Consider the following 6,000-nt stretch of genomic DNA (forward strand, 5'->3'; position numbering starts at 1 on the left):
TGCCCTGTTGTGCTGGTTTATCTCCCTAGCAGAGAAACAACAGCTCAGCAGGGTACAGCAAGTGTAAGAATGATGCAGCAGTACCTGCATCCCTGTGGATAATCCCAGGGGATGGTTATGACTTCTGGGCAGAGGGCACCAGCACTGATGTTATCCACAAGGTGAAATAAGACATCATTTTGGTATGGTCCTTTAGGTGTCAGCTACAAGGTACACTCTGATTTGCCTTATCTTGTCAGGGAAGCAGATTTTTTCCCCCTTGGCATTAGCTGTACTGCTTTACAGACGAAGTGTTTGTGCATCTTTATTTACAGGGGTTTGTTTTGACCTGTAAAGCAATATTATAGTTAACCAGCTCATGTCATCTGCTTCATTTAGCAAAGTTCATTCACGTGTAAATGTTTCAACGTATTAAACATATTCATAGAAATAAACTAACAGACAATTAACCACGCTTTCAAGAAGGCAAAGTGTTGTAGGAAAGTCAAAATAGGCAGCCCAGGCAGGAGCCAGAGCTGTGCTGAGAGAAACACCATGCTCTGCTGCTGTTCTCACTGCCATCTGGTGAAATTACCTCTTTGAAAGAGTCTGAAAAGAAATACAGCCCTGAAGAGACACTGTGGCAAATAAGGACTCCAACAACCATTATTTGGGTGAAAACAATACACTTAACATGTTAAAATGGGTTAACAAACAGCTCCCTAAGAGCTGCCAGCATTTTGGCTGCATAAATGGCACATCCAATGAGGAGAGGATGAATATTGTCTCAGTGAGGATATCTCCAGCTCCCACAGATGGACAGAGGGCCCTGCAAGGTTTGTTTTCCCAAGCTGCAGTTGCTTGGCAGTGCAGCCCAGATCAGCCTACTTCAGGTTATTAACACCACCACCTCGGAGGTGTATATCACTAAAGAAGAGCAGAAAAATTTCCTGGGTCTCAAGAGGGTCAGTACTAATATCTTTAAAATATATGGATATATATATATAAACTAATTTATTCTCACAAGGTGATGCTTTTGCTCACCATTCAATTGCTTGTATCAGGACATCAAAAGCAACTCCTCTGTAAGATGACAGTATGTGACCGCAGGCTCACCAGAAGGAAGCCTATTAAATGCTCTCATTATCAGCAAATGCTACCCTCTTTTTTTCCTCTGCTGCATTATCCCACATTGATAAATAAATAAGAAGTAAAGAGCACCACCTGATACTTAATAACCACCAGCATGAGTGTCAGCAAGCATAAGGTCACTCGTGTGATATGGATTGCCATTGGATAGCATGTGCTTCCACAATCAATGTTACTCACAAAGTGGGATAGATTCTGGCAGCTAACTAACGGAGAGAGAAACAGCAAGGTGATCCCAAAAGACAGCAGGAGAACTCTCTTCCCAGGCTGCTTCTGGTACCGAGCTTCTAGAAAAATTGTATCTGATTGTGTTAGGTCTGATTAAAGAATCATGCAGAGGCAAAAGACACCACGGAGATTTAGGTTGCAGCACAGAACATCCGCATTTTATTAGTGGACAATCAGGGAGTAGGGAGCTACCACGAAAACCAGAACAGCCACGCTGAGGCCCAGAAAGGCAGCTACACACTGAGCTGGGTGTGCTCAGCATTTTGCTAGCTCTGATGAACAGCACGAGGAAAGCTGTTCCCGGCATTCCAAGGATCTCAGAGGGTGGTGAGGGTCATCTCAAATTGTTGCTCACTGAAGTTTCTATTAACAGCCTCTTGAGAGCGATTTCTTTTTTCGCTTTTCAAAACATTCCATATGAAGCACTTCTGGAGACATGAAGTGCATGTTTAAATATATACATACACACATATTCTATTATTAGGTCCTTGCAAAGGACTCTTATAATAGAAATGTCCGCAGTCACAGGAATTACATAGGAAGCACTCAAGGAATGTGCATTTCAGCCACAGAACAGCGATACACCAACTCAGCACTGAGCAGCCAAGCACACCTGGCACCTGCAGTCCCACAGCGCGTGTGATTTCAGATAACATCAATCTAACTCAACAAACAAACAAACAGCGGCTACAACTCCACTCAAACCCCTACTGGTCACTGCTGAGCTGCTTGCACAGAACCACAAAGCAGATGCCAGATGCAAACGTATATACCAGCCTTAGTTGCAAAGTTTGTTCTCTTAAAAGAAAAACAGGAACAGCATCTTAATTCCAAATCGCTTTTAGATTCATATTATGTACAAAAGAGACCACCATAAATAGCTTTCCTTCAATATGCAGAGTGCCTGAGTCCAGTATGTCACCTCCTGAAACACAAACAGTGAGTGGTCCTTGTAGGGCTGACTCAGTAGTTGTCTGTTATCCATTGATAAACAACAACATTTACTGGTAAATAAAGGACGGATGAAGCTCAGGAAGCACACCACTTGAGAACCAGTATGTTTTAACCTCCAGGCTTTTCCTTGCTACAAGGCAATCCCAACAGCCAGAGCCATGGTAGTTGGCACCTCTGGGGAATGCTCCTGGTTGGAGAGGACTTCAGCAGACACAGCACTTTTCTCCTGAACTCGCTCAGCAGCTCCGTAGTTTCTCACCCAAAGCACAGATTTCACATCTGCAGCAGAATTTCTGCAAGGCAACCAATCTCCCCAGCACTGCTTCAGATTGCACAATAAATCAGGTTTAATTAGTTCGTGGTGTTTTTTTTTTTTTTGGCAGTCAGCTCTGCAATAAAAGAGGGGCGTCCACATTCATTCCGCAGAGGTGCTCAGAATAAACTGGTGAAAACGTAATCGTCCCATCCCAACTGGCAAATGTTTAAGGAGTTATCTGTTTTCCACCGCCCAGCATTCCTGCCTGTAGATGGCCTGTTACCGTTGTGTACCCAGCGTCTCCTATTTCCACCGTGTTGCTCGAAGAACTTCCCTCTTCCCACATACCTTCCATCTCCAGGGACGGATCACACAGCGACACTAAACCTTGGCCATAAACAACGTTACTTTTGATATTCCCGTCCCCGAAGGATTCCCCGCTGCTGCTGTTCGGCAGCGCAGAACAGATCACCTATGCACAAGGCAGCTCTGCAGCTGGTTTGCAGAACTCTGCCTCACTGCTCTTTTGCACAGCTGAGATTTACACAGAGGTTTGTTGGCCGCCTCCGCTATTTATTTTATTTGCTGTGCGCTGAAGTCACATTTGTTTAGAATAGCCTTCCATAACTCACAGCACGTTCCACAAAGCGTGTTCTGATGCACCAGGACGCTGATTTCAAAACTCACTGCCTGCTAGTACGGTGTTCCTGGTGCAGAGGCTGGGACTGCTCCCACAGCAGCCAAACTGCCAGTCCTCACACTCCCACTGCACGCCAGCAATCCCCACATCTGCTCCTCCCAAAGCAGAGGCCAGCAGCACTGTAGAATATAATTTGCTTTATTGGCTGTATTCTGGTTCTGAGGCTTTCAGGTAGTAACAGCTGCTTTGTAAGACTTAAGATCCTCATACTGCACACACAAAGTTTGCTTCTGCGCTAACATTCACCAGACTGAAGCTCCACGCTTTCCAGCTATAGAGAGCAACAGCTTGTTTGGATGCTAACTTAGAGGCACAGAATTGTCTGAGTTGGAAAGGACCCTTAAAGGCCATCTGGTCCGACCTCCCTGCAAAGGAGGGAGCTGCTGCATCCACAACTCCGTCAGGTGCTCAGAGCCCTGTCCAGCCTGACCATGGCACCCATCATATACATCTGTGGGCAACCTGCACCAGCATTTCACCACCCTTACTGTGCCCTTCACAGACTTCAGCCAGCTGTAGGGCAACAACATGAAAAAACCTCTCATTGCTGTTCCAGCAGTGACCTCAAATTCCAACCAGATTGTTCCCAACAGCTCTCAAAGATTGTGATACATATCGCCTTCCACACAGACTTGTTCCTGTGCTACATTATGTGTATGAACTTTCTCAGGAATACTGAACTGGGAAGAATGACTTTGAGCACCTCTGGGGAAGCTGACATTGCTGTCCCAGCAGGGTCCCAATGCAACTTCAAAGCACAACTGCCTTCAAACTAATGAGAGAGAACCACAGAGCACTGTAGATTAAGGAGAACAGCACTAACAGCCCATTCCTGTGCAAGACCCTGCGTGACCCTGGGAACACAGCCAAGAATCATTTCTTATTGGTAGCACTGGTTGCATATTCTCATACTGCCAAGAAAAAGGCACAGGTGGCAGAGGGGTGAGACCACAAGCAAGGGGCTGTCCTGCAGGGGAAGTGGTCGGGGGGTCCTGGGAGCATTCCCACAAGCACACACTGTGCCCCAGCAATAATCCATCAGCCAGGGCAGCACATAAAAAAAGGCAGAGAAATCACATTCTGGACAGCATGCCAGTCCGAAATCCCACCGCCCAGCACATTGGTAAGCTCAGATCAGACTGGTTTGGCACCTCGCAGAGATGTACACAGGAGCCCTAGGCTCTGCAGGGAATGTGGTCAGAGCCAGCGTGGCCACGGGTATGGCTGTACCTGAGCACTGCTGTGTGCAGCCCAGTACCGAGCTACAGAGGAAAAAACAACACTCACTGAAGAAGAAACTTGGCCTTTTCCACTTCTCAGTTTCCCCACTGTGAAAGGGAACTTGAAGGAACGAGGCAAAGAAATGCAAACGAAATCCAACGTTACCAATGTGGAGAGCGGCAGCTCCCGCCTTTCTGCTACAAATAGCGATAGGATAAATGCTTCGTTACACCGAGCCCCGACCGCACCGCCTCAGCCAAAGCCTTGTTCAAACAGCGCAATTCTGAGAACTGGGACGGGGGGGAGGCACAGCGAGGGCTGCAGACGCGTCTCAGCCTAAGTTCAGCTTTTCAAAGACTTCTTCTCTTTTTTTCCCCCTCCCGTCTGCTGGTACCATGCCATTTACAGAGGTGTCTGGCGAGCAACGCACCACGTTTCCAGGATCTTCCCTCCCCAGACCGCTCAGCCAAGGGCAGACTGGCTCGGGAGGAGCTGCTCGGCTCTCCCGCAGCCTCTCCCCGCCCGGATCCCAGCGCCGCGCTCCGCCGCTCCCCGGCTCCAGACTCGGACGCCGCTTCGCCCCGCTCGCAGCCCAGCCCAGCCCGGCCCAGCGCCGACGTTCCTCCCGCGGCTCCCCGCTCCTTGCGGCGGGCGGAGGCGCTGACAGCCGCTCCGCTCTGCGCCGTGCCGCCCCTCGCCCGGCGAAACTTCTCTCCCCCCTCACCCACCCCAACCCCAGCACCGAGCGGGAGAAACTTTCCCCGACGGCAGCGGCCGCCGCCCCGCGATGAACAAAAGAGCCGGGACGGGCGGGCGGCGCGGAGCCCGGGGCCGAGCGCCCAGAACGGGGTACCCCGCCCGGCCCGGGCAGCGCCGTGCTCACCTGCGGATGGCTGTGCGGGCCGGGCCGGGCGCGGCGGCCGGCGGAGAGTCGCAGCTAGCTGGAGCGGGTGCCAGAAGGGCTTGGTGGGGATTCCGCCATGTCAGTGATGTCGGCACCACATGGGGCCCGCGGCCGGCCCACGCTACCGCGCACTCTGGAGTAGAGGCTCCCGCCGAAAAGCCGGCCGAGGCGGGCGGTGGCACGGGCCTCCCGCTCCGCTCCGCCCCGCCCCGCCCCGGGGCGGCCCCCGTCCCTCCGCCCCGTTCCCGGGCTCTGGGTGGGGGCGGTCCGGGCGGGCGGCCCCGGAGCGGTGGGGTCCGTTCCGCGGCCGGGCGGCGCCGCGCTGGTGCCCGCGTCCCGTGGCGGCTCTCGGTGCCCGGCGGATCCCGGCCCCTCCGCTCTGCTCCTCACACGGGCGAGGTGGGAGCTGGGGCAGCTCCGTGTGGGCAGCCCTGCGCCTGGTTTAGGCGGCGTTCCTCTGAGATGAAGAAATACCCGGCACGCTGCAGTGGCACAGCCGCAAAGGGGAGATGGAGTTGTCCCCTTTTAGAGTGGAGCTGTTGGGTGTTTCACCTCTCCATACTGTGTGGGTGCGGTGTGGGAATCAGTGTAAAGGTTTAATCTGGTTAC

At 51.6% G+C, this 6,000-nt stretch overlaps 1 protein-coding gene across 1 annotated transcript in view; it reads right to left on the reverse strand.

Moving 5' to 3' along the window:
- Nucleotides 1-5,579, reverse strand: part of FNDC3B (fibronectin type III domain containing 3B) — a 148,522-nt gene extending 142,943 nt beyond the window's left edge. The window contains exon 1 of the mRNA XM_085232852.1: nucleotides 5,371-5,579. The gene's annotated coding sequence lies outside the window, so the exon portion shown is untranslated. The remainder of the gene's footprint in view (nucleotides 1-5,370) is intronic.
- Nucleotides 5,580-6,000: the final 421 nt, after the last annotated feature.

The sequence above is a fragment of the Meleagris gallopavo genome, chromosome 11, assembly GCF_905368555.1.
Source record: "Meleagris gallopavo chromosome 11, MGAL_WU_HG_1.1, whole genome shotgun sequence".
In the NCBI taxonomy this organism is placed as follows: domain Eukaryota; kingdom Metazoa; phylum Chordata; class Aves; order Galliformes; family Phasianidae; genus Meleagris; species Meleagris gallopavo.